At 45.5% G+C, this 18,985-nt stretch overlaps 1 protein-coding gene across 4 annotated transcripts in view; it reads left to right on the top strand.

The window, feature by feature from the left end:
- Window positions 1-18,985, top strand: part of FAM19A2 (family with sequence similarity 19 member A2, C-C motif chemokine like) — a 441,285-nt gene that overhangs the window by 206,699 nt on the left and 215,601 nt on the right. Inside the window, exon 2 of one of the 4 annotated variants that reach the window (XM_019514633.1) lies at window positions 7,206-7,209. The exons of the other annotated variants lie outside the window; for them this stretch is intronic. The gene's annotated coding sequence lies outside the window, so the exon portion shown is untranslated. The remainder of the gene's footprint in view (window positions 1-7,205; window positions 7,210-18,985) is intronic. 4 annotated transcript variants of the gene reach the window in all.

Genomic DNA, 18,985 nt, shown 5'->3' with positions numbered 1-18,985 from the left:
AGTAGGTTTAGATTAGACTTCCGCAAGAACTACTTCACAGTTAGGACGGCTAGGAGCTGGAACCAACTTCCAAGGGAAGTGGTGCTGGCTCCTACCCTGGGGATCTTTAAGAAGAGGCTTGATGCCTACCTGGCTGGACTCATTTGAGTCCAGTTTTTCTCCCGCCCAGGCTGGGGGTTGGACTTGAAGATCTACAAGGTCCCTTCCGACCCTACTTCTATGATTCTACCAGGGCCCTGTAGCTGTGCATTGTGGCCCTGGGTCCCAAGCCCCAGGCAGTGCCCAGCTGGGCAGCAGCCCCAGCCCTGCCCAAGTCCTTCCCTCCCTCCCTATGGGGAGGTCTCAATCCCCCCCTGTCACTCCTCTAACTTTACCTGTAGGAGCTGCTCTCCAGGCTGCCTGTGGCCATGTGTATGCGTATGTACATGGTGCCCCCTGCCTCACCACCACCCTCCTCCTGCTCCCTCCTAGCTCCCTAAAGGTTGGAACTCTGTCAGCTTGCCAAAGAGCTTGTCACAAAACTTCAAAATCCATGGGTTCCTCTGGTAAAATGAGAAATCCACGTTTGGCTCTGGTAAAAGGTAAAATCCATGGTTTACTCCGTTTTTCTGTGGGAAATGAAAAACCCAGATCCCTGGTGATCACAAACCAGATTTTGGATGCCTGCTGAATTGAAAAGCCCCTGCACCTCTGCCCTCTATATTTGGATGGGTTTGATTAGTTTGGCTGGGCCTGGCTTGCAGACTCAATTTTCTGAGGAGATTACTTCTCCTGAAACTTGTCAGAACACCTCTTCCATTATATAGAGGTTGCCTAGTCTGGTAGTTTTCTCCTCAGTGTTAACTTGTGCTGTTACTCACTTTGCTCAGACATGTATTGATCTAATCTGGTCAGAGTTTAATAGAATGGCCCACTGCTAAGTCAATCACTTAGAAGCTTTACTCATGACATACTACTAAGTTGTTGTGTGGGCCCATCATCATGAATCTTACTGGCAAGGTAGTTGTCATTGAGGCTATTTTCATGGTCACTTGAGAAAAGTTCTTGCAGGCTTTTGTGGGGCCATGACTTGTCACACCAGCCATTGTTGCTGTTTTTATTGTTGAAACTCTAAGTTTCAGACTAGCTATTGCTGCAAGGGATCTGTTGCAGGAGTTGAGTCTCCTGCTCTGATGATAGTTCTTAGTCATCCTTTAAGTCATCCATCTTGTTTTAAAATCACTGGTTCACACCTTTCAGCGCAGGTAGTAACAGACTTCTGTAATAAAGGGGGATTATGCCTGCATTCTACAGCAAGTTGAAATTTCTTTCTTAGGACTCCCATGAGTAGGCAGTAGAGCCTTTCACTTATTTAGCCTCTAAACTGTGATATCTATGCAGCTTGTGACATAGCATCAGCTATAGGAGACTAAGCCCTATAGCTAGGGCTCTGAAATCCTATTCTTTCCAATGCTATCAATAATTAAAAAGAAACCAAACATAACACACTGTAACGAAAATGTAATGTGTGTAACAGTAGGTGAGACCAGAGGGAGTCTACAAAGCTATGATGGTTGTTAATTTGCACTATAGCTCCCAGAGGTCAAGGGGAAATGGAAGCTGGAGGCTGGAGTCAGGAGAAGAGACAGCAGTGTGTACATGGGACCTGCTCAGCTTTATGTAAGAGGAGTAACACAGTGGACCTGGAGAGCCCCATGGCATGGTCAGCCAGGACTCGGTGAACTGTAAGAGCTGGACTCAGACTGGGGGGCAGCTGCAGGCTGCTGTTTGAGTGCTCTCGGACTAAAGACTTGTTTGGGAACACCTCTGGAGGTGTGTGTGTGTGTGTGTGTGTGTGTGTGGTGGGGGGGAACCAGAGTGATAAGTATATATCACCACAGCGTTCTTTCTCTTTCACCTGTTCCCTTCCTTTGGCTTGTGACCCTAACTCAGGGGTGGACAGTTATTTTTACTGAAGGGCCAGTATAGGAAATCTGATGAGCTGTTGCAGATGGGGGGAGGGGTGCTCACCTGGCCCAGCATGGTGGGGTGAAGGGGAGCAATTGATTCTATCTGGCTGAGGCCTGCCTACCCTGGGGGTGCTAGATGGAGTGGTTGGGCGGCGTCTTCATGGAGACTGGCTGGGACCCCTGTGGGCAAGGTGCACTTGGCCTGGAGAATGGGATGGGGCTGAAGGGTGGTGGGGATTGGTATCTGGAGGCCAGAGCTAAGTCTGGAATTGTGGAGTAGTGACATGGTTGGGCTAGGGGCCATGCCTAGGGCAGAACCATGATCCATTCCCAGCCCCGGTTCTGACCCTGACTCTACACTGTCACTGCCCTGTGATCCCAGCTCTGGCACCTGCCTACTTGTCCTGCTCCTGGACACTACACCCCATCTGCCTATGGCCCCATCCTATCTGTCTGGCTGAGTGCACCCTGCCCATGGGGATCCTGGCTGCCTGCCTGCCTGCTTGCCCGCCCACTTTGTTTGGCATCTCCCAGCAGTGTGTGTGGGGTTGATGGGTTGAGGTGGCTGGGCAGTGGAGCCATGTCTAGCAGCAACAGAGACACTAGTGGCAGTAGCAGACTGAGTGGCCACTTCAGGGGCTGCCAGGAACCAATGTCTGTCCACCATGCCCCTCAAACCTGCCACTTACCTGGGGATGGTGGGAGCAGCCACATATGCCACAGCCTGAGCTTCCTTTCATCCCCCTTGGTGTGTCAGGTCCCTTGTGGGCCACATTTTGCACATCCCTGCCTTAACTCTTATGATTTCCTGTAAAAAGTTGGAACTCCCCTTTTTTTCTTGTGCCAGTGTCTGGGGCTTCAGGGTTGGCACAACACAGATGGATTAACACAAGGTCTCAGTAGGACGTTCTTCCTTCAGAGAGTCCTTGGTAGGCCATGGACCTAGTTGGATTAGTAGGCAAGTCTGTATTAATGGTACCAAAAGTGCTGATTCAGTGTCAGACTCTTCCTTCTTCAGACTAGGGGGCACTGACTAAGGAGTTTTCTTCTGCTAGCCCTTCTTTAGGAGCCAGGAATGGAAAACCTGTCCTCTTCCCATTTGGGCTCTTTCCTACCCCACAGTTCCTTGCCCTTCATAGAATCAGTGGACTGGAAAGGACCTGGAGGACCATCAAGTCCGGTCCCCTGCCATAGGCAGGAGGTTAATGAGCTCAAACTAGCCTAACAAGGTGCTTATCCAATCTCCTCTTGAATACCTCCAAGGATGGCAACTGCACCACCTCTGCTGGGAGTGTGTTCCAGGTTCTAGTTACCCTTACAGAGAAGAAGTTCTTCCTTATGTCCAGTCTACATCTTCCCTCTGTTAGTTTGTGACTGTTAGTCCTCATCCTCCCAAGGGGTGCCTTCCTGAAGAGTTGCTTTCCCAGGTCTTGGTGTAGGGGGCTATCAAGTCACCTCTCAGTCTCCTCTTACTCAGACTAACAAGCCTAGTTCCTGGAGTCTCTCCTCATAGGGTCTATTCTCCAGGCCCCTGATCATGTAGGGCCTATCTTCCAGGCCCCTGATCATACTGCATAACTCCATAATTCATTAGATTAATATGTATCATGGTGTATGAGCCTGTGAAATCCTGTTATTTGAAAGCTTTTTTCAATATGATCAAGCAGTTCTTAATAGTTTCTCTAATGGTTAAGGGGCATGGGACATTAAGCACCAAGTAAATACTATAGTTACTTTAATAACAGAATGAATGGCCCTTCTGCTGTAAGACCTCACTTATCACTGTCATCAGAGAAGCAAAACAGTATAGCATAGTGGGCTAACTTCTTGCTGCTCAAAAAAGTCAACAAGGCAGTTGTAGCAGCCGTTTGGGAAATGTTACAGCTGAGTAATGTGTAGCAATCACAGCTGCTCAGTAGCAAGTTTTAAACTCTTTTTTTATAGGGAGACCCAAATACAAAGATTTTGGTGCTTGTATCCTCATGAAACCTCATCTAATGTCATGAAAGGACACAGTGAACAGCTATGAGGCTGAAAAATACTGTGGCTTTATTCTCTGACATACAAAGCCTCTCTTTTACGGCAAGCTTTTCAGTTTGGATAACAGAGAAAGAAGAACCCATCAGATATGAATTACTGTCCTGAAATTCAGAAAATTGATTAATACATAATAATTTTTAGCAGAACTTTTTATTATAATATCTCTTTTCAGCAATCATAGGAAATGTAATTTATGCCATCACATGGATGGCATTGTTTGGATGTAGAACTTATTTGATCATATTCCAACTTAATAAACTGTAGACAATAGCGTTTAGTTCTAACATCTAACCAAGATGAACCGCATTTTTTGAATAGTATAAAAAAAGTATTACAATGACCTTACATCATGAGCTGGGTCAAATAGTAAAACCGAACACCAGAGACAAATGCATTAATTCAGTGATGAGCTAACCAAGACTGCTTGTCCCATTCTGTGAAACCACTGGCGTGAAAAGTAGCCAGCAATCTCTAGGCACAAGGTACTGCACTCCAAGTTGCTTTCATGTTGTTTTTGGATTCAAGTACATATCAAAAAAGAAATTGCATCAAGATGCATTATGAATGAATGCAGGTGGCACAGTGCACTTATGTGGGGGGGTTTTTTCATTTCCAGCTGCTCTACTTGAATCTCTTGGTTTTTTGTAAAACACTTGTATAGGTTATTTTTAAGTACACTTCATAAAAGATATCAATCAATGAAGACAAATTGTTCTCTTCCTTTATTTTGACACAGCTCTAATTCATCATATAAAGAGAGCAATAATATTGTGTCATCTCAACAAAAAATCTGTTTTTCTTAAAATCAGCTCACACCAATGTAGTATTTTAATGGAATTGTTTTTTTTTATTGGAAATGTTCCTTTATTGTTATTTATTATATTTTTTGTGTCCTGTCACCACAGTTATAAAGTTATTAGTTAAATAGATCTTAGACACTTTCACATATGTGAATATACACATTTGGGTATAACATGCAGTCACACACAATATCTGTGCCTTAAAGAGCCTTCTATCTACAGACCTGATCCTAAATTTGATTGACAGCTGAATAAACTCAATTTATGAGGTTCTTAGACTCTTGCAGTGTTCAGCCATAAGACAAAAGTAGTGAGAGCAGATTTCCCCCATACCTGTTCATTTTAATTTATGACTCAGTCCTGTAAGATGCCAATTACCACCTGTTAGGTGCTGAACAAAGGTAGGATATGGGCATAAAAATAAAAGATGGGATTTTAACAATTCCTCTGAATTTATTAAGAGAAATAGAGTATGCCACATCCAGTATTAGATGTAAAGCATATCCATACCTGATCTCTTTGATGGATCTGATCTTGGACCATGAAGCAATTAAGCAATATCTACTACTTTTTAAGATGGAGAGATCCCTTTTGACAGAATGCTGATCTGAGATTTGCATCATGTGGCACTATGTAATAAGGAATATCCATTGCTGAGAGATATAGTAATTTACTGTGTATATGAGATTCAGTTGTGGTTCTGTGTTAATTTATTTCTGTTTTATGGAATGTTTAATAGAACACCTCTCTTTAAAATGTTGACATAATTATATGCATTCTAAAAATATAAGCTATAATGCACTCTACACAACAAAAAATCTTAGAATCAATAAACAAAACAGCAACAAAATCCTACATAAAGACCAAAATTCATATTAAACTCAGAACTTATTTATAGTGTACAAAATAAAGCAAGCCACTTTTTCTCCTTAGCTAAAACATTTGTTTTGGTTGGAAAATACCAATTTTGTTTAAACTAAACAGTTTGAATCAGTTGTTTTTGCAGAATTCCCTGTTGGAAACTTTTGTAAAAAAAAAAATCTCAACATTGCAGAAATGTCCAATTTTAATATTTTTAAAAGGAACTGCTGTTTTTTTTTCATACAAAATGCCTGTTTGGCTTTCATATGTAAGTGGTTTAAGAGAAAAAGACCTACTACACAAATTTAAAGAGAGATCAAAATAGAAGTGAAACTTTGAAATTATCTAGACAAAGTATTGTTAGACATTGTCAGATAAAATATCTTTGAGTGTTTTGCCTCTGCATAAAACACATGGAACTGTGATAAGTGCTAACCCTGTTAAAAGATGAATCAGCAGCATTTCTTGGCATAGAATCTGGTTAGAGCCATTGCTCTGCCCCTCCTTACTTTCTCATGTCATAGAGGATGAGGCAGGCAGCTCTGCTGTGGGCAGCTATCTGTCCCCCATGAAGTTATGTTATTGTTAAGTTACCATGGACATTAGGGTCCTCATGGTATTTAATGGGTGACAAAGAAGAGGAACTTCAGTGTAACACTTGCCTCTGTGTAGGATTGGACATGTTGGGTGCATTTACATGTGCTATTATCATGGAGCAATAAACTCTGGTGCAGTTCACACTGGAGTTTATTGCTCCTGGGCGCTGTGTCTGCCTATGTACCTGGGATCACAGTGCACTGAGCTGTGTTGGCACAGCCCCAGCTGGCAGGAGGTCAAGGGGTTCAGCCTGCTAGCCCAGAGCTGCTCTGGACTGGCTCAGTGTGCTGTGGAGGGGCTGGCTGGGGCATGAGTATGCTTCAGTACAGGGCTAGCCAACAGGCAGCCTCTGTACTGAAGCACCCTAGTGCCCCAGTCAGAACTAGGGTGCTTCAGCATCTACATGTGAGTTGCAATACAGTACATAATACTGCCACACTGTTTACAAGTACTAACCTACGACACTGTTTATTAGTTTACAGCACCCTGATGCTGAGAGATACCTAACATGGCTTTGTTGCAGGTGGGTCTTGCCTGACCTACCTCATTTCCTTTTGTGTTCAGGTGACACATCACCTGGACAAAGGGGAAGAGGTTGATGTCATATATTTAGATTTCAGAAAAGCCTTTGACTTGGTCTCCCATGATGTCCTCATGGTAAAATTGGGGAATTGTGGCCTCAACAACCTTACAGTCTGATGGCTGGAGAACTGGCTCTGTGGTCAGACCCAGAGAGTGGTAGTTAATGGAACTGAGTCAACATGGCATGTGGTGACCAGTGGCATCCCCCAGGGCTCAGTACTTGGACAAATACTCTTTAATATATTCATAAATCATCTGGATTAGGGTGTCAGAAGCAGACTGGCTAAGTTCTCTGGCGACACCAAATTATGGGGAAGTGAGATTATGTTAGAGGCTAGGCTGGTGATTCAGAGGCCGACCTGGACAGACTTACAAGGCGGGTGGATCAAAACCTGATGACATTTAACACAGTGAAATGCAAGGCGCTCCACCTCAGGAGAAAAACCCCACATCACACTTATAGGCTTGGCAGTGCTACAGTCACTAGCACTGTGACTGAAAGAGACATGGGGGTCATGATGGATCACAAGAGGAACACGAGCCACCAATGCAATGCCACAGCTGGCAAAGTAAATAAAACTCTGGCTTGCATCTACCAATGCATCTCAAGAAAACCCAAGAAGTCATTCTGCAACTTTACTCGGCCTTGGTGAGGCCACAGCTGGAGTACTGCATCCAATTCTGGGCTCCACACTTTAGAAAGGATGTGGAGAAGCTTGAGAGAGTCCAGAAAAGAGCCACATACAATATTAGAGGTCAAGAGAACAAGCCTTATGAGGAGAGGCTGAGAGGCATGGGATTCTTCAGCCTGGAGAAGTGAGGGCTCAGGGGTGACTTGGTGGGAGCTGTTGGGATACGGATATGGATGCAGGGCCCTGTATCCCGTTGACATCCACTTGCCTTGCTTGTACCAGGGCGCGCATCAGTCAGCAAAATTGAGTCAAAATTCTTCTCTGCTTGCCTGCCATGACTTTGATGATGTAATTAAATTTAGGAGGATAGTAGTTTGTACTCAATATTAAAGTGAAAAGGTTGCAATGTCAGTGCCCACCAGGTGATGCGCACGTTGTCTTTTTGGTTTTAAATCACCTCAGCAGGGCGTGGTCAGTTATAAGGGTGAACTTACATCCTAGCAAGTAGTACCGGAAATAGTTAACACCCTATTTTATGGCTAGGCATTCACACTCTACCGTAGTGTATCTTCTTTCCATTCGGTTCAACTTCTGGCTGGCATATCGGCTGGGGAATTCCATCAATCTCTTGTAAAAGGAGGCGTCCAGCTGTAGAATAAAAAATGACTCAAAGTCCAGAGTTTCCAGTACTGCATCTTGACAGAGGGCACTCTTCATCTTCTCAAATGCCTGTCCACTTACTGAATCCCACTTAAGGGGGCCCTTACCTTTCCCTGGCAGCAAATCAGTTAAGGGGGCTGTTATTTCTGCGAACTGGTGTATAAATAATCGGTAATACCCCGCAAGGCCTAAAAATGCCCTAAATTGTTTGCAACTCTGGAGTGGTATATAATGACATAAGGCCTTATCAGCTAAAAGCTACCTTTATTAGCTAAAGGCCGAATCTGTCCCTGACCCACCATAAACCCCAGATAATTTGTTTCAGCCTTACCCAATACACGCTTCTTTGGGTTGGCTGTTAGCCCAGCTTGATATAATTCCTGTAGTACAGCCCTTACAGCTCCCAAGTGTTCCTTCCAGTTTTGTGTATGAATAATAATATCATCTATGTAAGTGGCTGCATACTGCTGGTGAGGGGCCAACACCCATTCAGTCAACCTCTGAAAGGTTGCTGCCATCCTGTGGAGCCCGAAAGGCATTCACCTAAATTTGTACAAGCCCCATGGCGTGCCAAATGCCGTTTTGGCCATATCTTCCCTTCTCAATGGTACTGCCAGTACCCCTTCACCAAGTCCAGGGTTGAGATAAACCTAGCCTGTCCCATTTTCTTCAGCAACGTGCTAATCTGGGGCATAGGGAAGGCATCAAAGCGAGATATGGCATTGACTTTCCTGAAGTCCACACACAGCCGTAATGACCTGTCGGGCTTAGTCATGGGTTACGCTAAGGACTCCGAGACTCCTTGTTTCAACATTTTCATAATTTCCTCATGGATTGCCTGGTATCTGTGGTATGGGATTCTGCACCACTTCTCCCTCACGATCTGCCCCAAAGGGGTTATTATCTGATGAGTTATCCTTTTGGCACACCTTGGAATTTCACTAAAAGCATCTTGAGATTCCATAGCCAAATTCTTCAGTTGACCCTGTTGCAGGACACTCAGTTGAACCCCAGCTGGGACCTCCAAACCCGCCTTATTCTGATCTAGGTCTGCACCCAAATCTTGACCAAACTCCTTGTCTGGAGGGGACAGAACAATCAATAAGCCCTCCTGGTCTCTCCATTCCTTGAGCAGATTAACATGGTATATTTGCTTCTCCTTCTTATGACCAGGTTTAAAAACCTCATAGTTAACAGAGGCAGCTTGCCTAACCACCTCGAAAGGGCATTGCCAACATCTCAAGAATTTACTCTCCATATCCGGGAATAACTCTAAGACCTTCTGGCCTACTCAAAAACCACTCTCCTGATTTTTTTTTTTTTATTGTAATAGGTTTTTTGGGTTCTCTGTGCTACCCTCAGATGTTCTCGTGACAACTCTCCTGATCTCTGCAACCGCTGCCTCAGTTGTCTCACATACTCCACATGACTAACACCCTCCTGTGGCATCTCCTCCCAACCTTCCCTTACCAAATCCAATATGCCCCTCGGGCAGTGCCCATATATTGGATCAAACAGGGAACACTCCAAAGATGACTTTGGGGCCTCTCATGCCACAAACAACCATGGTGGGATCATGAGGTCCAATTTATGGGGCTAGGCTTGAACACACCAACACAGCATGTTCTTTAGAGTCCCATTAAACCTCTCCATTAGTCTGTTGGTTTGAGGGTGATATATGGCCATATGCAGTTGTTTGATCTGCAACACTTTAAACAGACTCCGAAGGACCCCCAACATGAAATTGGACCCTTGACCAGTAACAATCTTCCTGGGGATCCCCATCTGGGTAACCCATCTGAGGAGTTCTTCCACCACCCAGGGCCCAGTGACATGGCATGGCAGTCGACTTTGGGTCAGGGAAAACACCATCCTCCCAAATTTAATTAAATCATCAAAGTCATGGCAGGCAAGGTAGTAGAGAAGAATTCTGACCCAATTGCTGACTGACACCCACCCTGGTACAAGCAAGGCAAGTGGATGTCATTGGGATGCAGGGCACCATGTCCATATCCTATGACATCCCAACAAACTGGTGCATTGGCCAGGAACTCCAATGACAGTGAAGGGGAATCTGAAAATATCGAAGTTGCGATGGCAGTGGCTGCAACCAGGACAGACCAGATTGAGCAGACACTGCATTTGATGGGGCAAGTCCTCCAACAACAGCAACAACACTCGGCCCATCAGCTTGCCCTGGAAGAAAGCTGGATGCAGCAGCAGGTCTGGCACCAGAGGAGTGTGGTAGAGCTAAAGGTGCTCAAGATATCTGTCTATGATGACTCTAAGGTATTTCTGGAAAGCTTTGAGTGGGCAGCGTTGGCAGCTGGGCGTGAGAAGTTTTGCTGGGCTGGGATGGCCTTCTGGGAAGTGAGGAGGATGAGCCCGGTGGGGAAAGTTTTGACATAGAACATTTATCCAGCAGTAAAGTATTTTGGAGGGCACAAGCTGCGGTGAACGAGTTCCAGGTAATAAAAGAGACTGAACTCACTCAAGAAGAGGAGGACATGGTAGACCTGAGGCGATGTGTGAGTCTACCCAGATTTGACGTTAGGAGAGGGTTGCTTTATCAGATAAAGGCCGGAGTGCAAGAAGGGGAGGAAGTTGCCCAGCTGTTAATAACGCATGAGTTTAGGGTTCCTCTCTTAAAGTTAGCCCATGAAAATCCCCTGGGTGGGCATATGGGGTGTAGCAAAACAGAGGCCTGTTTAACAAGGTGCTGTTTTGGCCCAAGACGTATGAGCAGGTTGAGAGTTTCTGCCGAGCCTGCCCGGCTTGCCAGAAAGTAAGCACGAACAAACCGGCCTGAGCACCATTGCAACCGTGCAATAGAGGTACCATTCTCCCTTATTGCACTTGATATGGTGGGGCCCCTCCCTAAAATTTCAGTGGGGCATCAATATTTGTTGGTGATCATAGATTATGCAAACCAGTTCCTGCTTATTCAGATGAAAGGTATGGCCAGATTAAAAAAAAACAAATAAAAGGAAAAGAAAAATAAAGAAAACTCAAAAATCCTGACAGTGTCTTCTCTCTCTCTCTCTCTCTCCCTCTCTCTCCATCTCTGCTCACAGTTTGGGATCTCTGGGGCTTCTCTCCTTCCCCATTTACCTTCTGGGGGCTCTTGGTCATGACTCCAATGATCAAGCAGGCTTTTTTCCTTCTGCTCCCTGCTAATTGCTATCCCACTGGCTTAATGGAGCACCAGCTGTAATCAGTTAACACGTAGCTGGGGTTTCATCTCCTCTCTCTCTTTTTTTGTTTTCTCTGAGGTCCTCCAAGCTCTGAAGACCAAATAGGTCTGTGCCCCATTCCTGGGGACTTAAGTCCTGGCCAGCAGGCAGGGGTTTCCCCTTACTGCTGACCCCTCTTCCTCTCTTTTACTTTTCTTCTCGCCAGCTCCCGGGGCTGGAAATGGCTCCTGGTAGCATAGTTAAACCAATTCAATTCACCCAGTGGGTTGATAAGGCTCTGGTGGAGTAGACTGGGAGATCCCTCTGGAGTACAGCCAGGCTGGAATGGACGGATGGATCTCTTTGGTTGGGGCCCTCCTTGAAGCAGGTACCCCCGAGTTTTCCACAGCAGCCTCCGGGTATTATGCATTAGGAACTGGGAGAACATTTACCATCTGAATCTCCAGAGTCTGGAATAGACTCCCCCCAGAAGTGGTGCAAGCACCTACTCTGGATGCCTTTAGGAAATTCTTGGATGCTTATCTTGCTGGGATGAACTGACCTCAGACGACTTGGGCAGGAGGCTGGACCCGATGATCTTGCAAGGTCCCTTCCAGTCTTAATGTCTATGAATCTATGAATATGGGTGTACATGTAGAAACTGAGACTTTACTCCAGAGCTAAATAGGCAACTCCATAGTAAATGCCTCATGTAGATGCACCTATTTTTGCCTAAATATAGACTAGACTAATATAGACCTTTTTACATTAGCACTTCTTTCACTCTTCCAACTTTCTGCTAGATGTGTCTTGATTTCTTTTTTGTAGATCAGGCTCTGGGTTCTAGGAGAAATAATGAACCGAAGCCTAAAAAGGGGCTGGTCATCTAGTATATCTCAGTTATGGTAATCTTTAGAGTGGTATGTTTTTGTAGGAAGTAGGAATTCTGATGCATTTTAACAAGTATTGTTTTGCTTAAGAAATATTGCTCCTAAATAGAAAAAGGCCTTTCATGAATTATCTTCAGATTTAATTTTTTGCTTGTCTTGTGACAGACAAGCTAACAGTCTTCCCATTTACAATGTGATTAGCATTGAGCACAAATGTCTAATTCCTTCACTAACAAAATCTTGAGGAAGAATACTTGTTTCTTATAAGGCCCAGATAATTTAAGCTCTGTAAGGTGTCTGAATAAATAACTGATAGGGCAAAGCATATGGTATAGTAAATTCAGCCTATTAAGATTAACATTCCTCATTAATGCTCATGTTAACTGCAAGAGAAATGTGTCTCCTATTTGTTTTAGAATACATGAAGCAAAAATTATTTTTGAACATTTTCAAGTTTTAAATCAACATAAACTCTGAAAAATATTAGAATATAGTATAAACTTTGATTGTGAGCTGTGCTAGTAAGATGAATAGATAATTATTATAGTTTTCAGACCTATGAGAATTCATTTTTTGTGCAGATTGACTGACTGCTGGATTCACTTGGTGCTTACCTACATGAAGATTTCATATTTGTGCTGACTTAGAGCACACTAACTGTTCCTTTAAAAAAACACATTAGCTTTCTTTGTCATAAGTACTCAGCGTAGTGGGTGAATGTCCTGTGTTCTTTTGTCTTGCTCCTGGTCCCTCTGTATTATGGAATTTTTTCTAAGTACTTTTTGGAAAATATAGTGGAAACTACCCAGGATCAGCAGAAAATCTGGGCCTTATGATCAAACTCAAATTCTCATAAGTCTGCTCTTTCCTTTCCATAATTCATCTTGCTTTGGCTACCATGTGCCATTTTAAAATTTACTGGCCAGCATGGAGCAAACAGAACTCCACACTGATGCACAGAATCATGGAATAACAAACCATAGGGGCAAGAAGGATTCTCAGAAGGTCATTTAGTCCAGCCCTCTGCTTAAAACAGGATCATCCCTATCTAAAACATCCTAGACAGCTGTTTGTCCTACCTTTTTTTAAACTTCAGGAACATCCTTTCTACATGACTACCAGGTATAATACCTGAAACATCCAAAACAACCTGTAACTTGCTACAGATAAAGCAGTGGAATGATGGCACTGCCAATGTCCTTTCATTAGCAATTGGTTAAACTGTGTTCAAGAGATTCAAGGAAGAGTACCATAACCCTTGCTACAGAGGATGTTGAAAACTCCCAGATTCCATGCTTGTCTGACCATAGAATAAAATTCCTTCTGGATCCTAAATGTGGTGATTAGTTTGGCCCTGGGAAGAGAAGTAAGATCCTTTCAGATTCTTAGTCCTAGAAGGAACATCAGCATGTTTCTGTTAAAATTTCCAGTCTTGGCTAAGGTCAATACCCAATGCTTCTGAGGAAGGCCAAAACAAACAAAAAACCCCTCCAGACACCAGGAGCAACAAGAAGGGAAAAATTCCTTCCCCATGTGGGATAGAAGAGGGAATTCTGGCTTTCTGGTCAGGGTGAGTGATGCACAGAGTTGCGTTTCTGGTCCCCAGAGTACAGGGTGTCCAGTTATCCTATGCTTCTGTCCCATGTAGTGACTAACAAAGCCAGAAATAAGGCAGTTTCTTCTACTGTCTCACTGCTCTAACAGTAAAGAGGTTGGTAAATGCAAATACAAAAAGCTTCTGGACATGTATTTGACAACTTGTTGAAGAGTTTAGCTATGCCAGATTACTGCGCAGTTTTTGTGGCTGTGGGAAGCTTACCATTCCTAAGTACTACTACTCAATACCTAAATAATTTGTTTTAGGCATGTTGACTATTGGAGTTGTAGTGGGGATATGAGCAATACTTACTTATGAAAAATGTACCTATTTTAAGAAGATACTGCTGCAATGTCCCTGAGGATTGCAAATATTTAAGTGGTTATCTGTGGCTTTGCATAAATGAGGTTCCTGAACTGCACTGTGACAATAGATGGAAATTAGGGCTGTATGAAATTTCAGTAGGTTTTCTGTTTCAACACTGTTTCAACTCATTTTGAGCTTGAAACAGTGAAATCGAAATGAAACAAAAAGCTTTGAAACAGTTTCAGAATGAAACGAGGGCACTTGGAACATTTAGAAAGTTTTGAAACAAGTTTTGAAGTTGGGCTTGCTTGCAGCTAAAGAGAAACTAAGGAGAGGGAAAGGGGGGAAGGACTGTTCTGATATTGACATGTGTAGCTGACAAGTGACTGTCATCCTTCTGTGAGTTCCCTTCCAATCCCAGTAATCTGGGGAAGGGATGGAAAAAAAGCATAAAAAGCATTGTTTGAACTGAACTTTCTCTGTGCCTTGAGGTCAGCTTACTGAGCTCTGTCTTCCAGCAGCTCAGCAGCGTCAGAGAAAGGCTATCACTTCCTATTTGCTAGTCTGTTACTAGCAAGTCGGATCCTCCAATACCTTTTCCTTTCCTAATACCCTTATTATTCTATTCTTTCAATTTATTCCTCCCCCCAAATCCTTTTTTTGTTTTGGTTAGTTTATTTTGATTCTTTTCCCCTAGAAAAGAAATCTGAGCTCTCTCTTACAGTGTGCATTCCATTCACTGCACAGAGAAGCACAGTGTATATAGCATATTATGATATAGAATTTATACAGGAACACATACATATATTTATATATTTTATTTATTACATAAATACATACATACAATTATCTACATATATTACATATTACATTACAGAAGAACACATGGATTTTCCAGCACACCAAATACACTATGAAGCATGCTGGAAAGGCAGCTGGCAAGCCTTCAGGGAGGGGTGCAAGTGGGGGTAGAGGGAGAGCTGTAAGTCCCCCTGCCCCAAACTGAAATGCAGCCTATTTCCTGCAACTAGCAGACATGAGGCTTCTGGTTCTACTGGCAGCAAGGAGAGGGGAGCAGTGATACTGCCTGAGTCTGCATCCCCTCCAAGAGCACCAGCCATAACCCTGCCCCCTCCACCATCATGACAACAAGCAGCAGCACCAGCATGACAATGTCTTCCATCTCCATTTCACTTCCCATCCTGAGCCTTCCAGTGCCGCAGGAAGAGCTGGATCTGGATCTGAGTGCCATAGCAAGGGAAATTCTGGGGAAGGAGGGGGAATCATCTGAGTTTGTGCTCCACACCTCTCAAGTTTCCCCTAGAGCCACGTCTACTTCTCCAGAAGGCACTTTGGAGGAGGTTGAGGTAGAGGTTGTGGAGGCAAGCGGCTCAGCTGAGTCAGCTCCTCTGCTGTGCCTCTGCTTGCTGAGAAGGGGGAAAGTGCAGCATCTGCACATGCACCCACACCCCAGAAGCAAGTGGGTAGTGTGGTCTGGGATCATTTTGAGCTGGCAGATGATCCCACTTATGCTATCTGCCTGCACTGCTGAGCCAAAACCAGCCGGGGCAAGGGAACAAAACACATGAGCACCACAGGGATGCTGATGCATCTCCGCAGGCACCACCCCCTTTCCCTTGCTCCTTCTCAGCCTGGTACCAGTGGAAGCATGCCCAAAAACAAGTCTCCCTCTCTCTCCAAACCCCCATCCTTCCAAAGCAGAGGCAGGCCATCCTGGACCAGTGGGGGAAAGGCAGGCACATGGGGGTGCTTTCCCAAAGCAAGTGAGATCACCCAGAGCATTGGGAAGATGCTTGCTGTCAATAGCCAGCTCTTCTCTTTAGTTGAGCGGCCGGGGTTCAGGTGGCTCATGGCGCTCGTGTCCCCATCATACCAAGCGCCCGCATGCACCACCTTCAGCAGGACAGTGGTGCCCTCCCTGTATGAGGCATGCAGGGAGTACTTGAGGGAGGAGCTGCACAAGGCAGGTCCGCAGGTATCCTTACACTCCACCTCGGACATCTGGAGCAGCCAGGGTGGAGATCATGCTTATCTCTCCCTCACTGGGCACTGGTGTGACCAGTCAGGCCATCAGTGGGCTCTCCTTCAAGCTGAGGTGATGGATGAGTCCCACACAGCAACAGAGGTCATGGGGTCAAGGTGGTGCATTATGTCAACTTTGTTGCTGTCTGCTGTGTGGCACACGAGTTGCATCTTGTTGTCAGGGATGCCTTGGCAGGGGACAGGGCTGCTGGTGAGGGTGCCTGCACTACCAGCAAACTCATTTCGAAATGCAGGAAGGTTGCAGGCAACTTCCACTGGAGGATCTAGGGGGGCAAGATGCTGCAGGACAAAAAACCAGAGCTGAACACCCTGCAGCACAAAATCATGTTTGAATTTACAAACCACTTTTCACAGCCAGGCCTATGAATGTCACTTCATCAGCCTCCTAGGTATAGAAACTCCTGGACTCCATATAGACATTGGATTTATGACATACTGCAGCCTGCTGAACATAGGACTTCCCAAGTACCTCTACACTTTTACCTGTGCTGCTACATCCCCCTTTCCCTCCCCCCTGCCCCTCAGCCTGTCCCTCACCCCCGACACCTCCATTTCTTTTTTCACTAATTGGCTTTCTTGCATGCATTGCATGCCAGCCTCTGGCTTCTTTACTATTTCTTCCATCCAGGAACAGCACACACACCAACTACAGGTGCTACCTCAGCCTGATAAATGTTTTTTCAAACCTAAGATATATTTCTGTTGGTCTGGTAAAACATACCAGATTAGACTGACCCAGGGGAAAGAACCTTGTCTGCCAGCGCCATGTCCTTAAACCAGTACCGCTAGCACCTGTCCCTGGTTAGTTGACTGGAAGGATGAAGGCCCCTGGGCACATCTAAGCCCCAGGGCTGGGGCTGGCAGGGAGAGTTCTCTGGCAGCTGCTAGAGAAGAAGCTCCTGCAGGAAAGGAAAGAAAGACTCTGTGATAGTTTGGCTGCCTGAGATGCTGGTGGTGGTACTGTGCTGCTTACCTGTTGTTATAGAAAGTGGTGGACTAAGATGAGGCTGTACGGGAGGAGAAGACTTCATTGGGACACACTACTGTGTCACGTAGAGGCCCCAGCGCCAGTGATGGTGTGCCTTAACACACACACAAAGTCACACATGTCCTGAGTTTTGCTTGTCAGCAGCTTAACATGTAGTTTTCCAGAAACCCCTGCACCTATCTCCTTGAAACTTGTCAGGCTTTGTAGGCTCTGCAGAGGCTACTGTCCCTGCTGTTTTCATTCAAATCAGGAAAGAATTGACAAAGTTATAGACATTTTTGTGATTGTCCATTATAGCCTATGGGCAAAACATTGAAATGAGTCAAAACAGTGACACAGTTTCAATGACACAAAACAGAACAGTGCTTTGAAACAGCAAAACAAAACACTGTCCCTTTGAAACAGTGAAATGGAAGTCAAAATGGAATGATGCTGTTTTGCACAGCCCTAAATGATATTCTTTTTTTTTCCCACCCTGAACATATGAACTCATTAATCAAAAATTATATTTTTCTGTTGTGCTCCAAGACCTGGTTGATCGGTTGATCGTGTGGTGAGTTTATAAGTATTAATGTAGGGTGGTTTTTAAAGGCTCATAGGTTCTTTAAAAACCATTTATTTATTTATTTAGAGAGAAAGTATATATTTGTAACAACAGGATGACAACGGGATATGCATTTAGAAGACTGAAGGGGGAGGCAGCACTGTCACCTTAAAAGGTTAGATAATAGTAAGTATTGCTTGCCTCATACTGTATCTGTGGAATGTGCAGTGTGAGCACAATGAAAGGAGTTTCACCAAGGACTGGAAGATGGCATTTGTAGAGAGTCCATAAATCAGAGGCAGGTAAAATACAGCTCATGGGCCCAATCTACCAGGCCCCTCCAAAAAACAATTTATTACCGCCCCACAGCTGCCCCTCTGAAAGCTGGCAGGAGGTGGGTTTGCAGAGGTCACACACCATTGGACCAGGTGGGCTCTGTGCCTCCACCTCTGTGGGGCACCTGGCACTCCATCTTGGAGCTCCATGTGGAGGAACCAAGTGTGATGTTCCATGACTGGACAACTGGTGAGCAGGGAGGGAGCTCCTGCTTGCAGGAGGAGGGGGTGCGTGGGGATGGGTGGGGTGAGACTTGCAGGTGGGTGTGGGAACCCCACTGTGGCACACAGCCCTTGATAGCAGCAGCAGCAGGCCCTGAGAGGGCTCTTGGTCCACTACAGGCGGAGCCCCCCTCAGTGGCTTGTGGCTCCAGTTGAATCCTGGGAGCTGGACTTTGTGACACAGAGCCTGCCTGACCCAACCCACTGGCGTACGCCTTTAAGCCACACTGTGTTGGCTCTGTGCCAGCATGTGGGGCTCCTGGCAATGCAGGCAGGAGCTGCACACCAGTGGGCTAGGCCTGGCTGGATCCATGCCTCCATGTGAGGCTTCTAGCATTTTAGTGGGGAGCTGCATGTGGAGGCCCAGAGTCTGCATGACCCCTATGGTGCACGGATCAGGAGCTGTAGGGAGTCATGCACCAACAGGCCAGGCAGACTCTGTGCCTCCATGTGCAGCTCACTTCTGGAGTGCTGGAAGACCCACATGGAGGCAGGGAGTTGGCCTGGCCCAGCCCAATAGTGTACGGCTCCCTCCTGTAGTGCTGGGAGCCCCAGGTGCTGGAACAGAGCTGGCCTGGTCTGGCTCAAAGGCGCAAGCCAGTGGGCCAGGCCAGGCTTGGCAGACTCCATGCTGCCATGTGCAGCTCCTGGGATTCAGCAGGAGCTGTGCCCTGCCAGGGGGCTCTGCTTGCTGGGAGCCAGGAGCACTCTGAGGGCCTGCCACCAGCTGCTGCTGGCGGTAGCA

Source organism: Gavialis gangeticus, unplaced genomic scaffold, assembly GCF_001723915.1.
Source record: "Gavialis gangeticus isolate Ggan-Ray unplaced genomic scaffold, GavGan_comp1, whole genome shotgun sequence".
NCBI lineage: Eukaryota > Metazoa > Chordata > Crocodylia > Gavialidae > Gavialis > Gavialis gangeticus.
The sequence above is the reverse complement of the archived record's forward strand: the minus strand, read 5'-3'. Positions and strand labels throughout refer to the sequence as shown.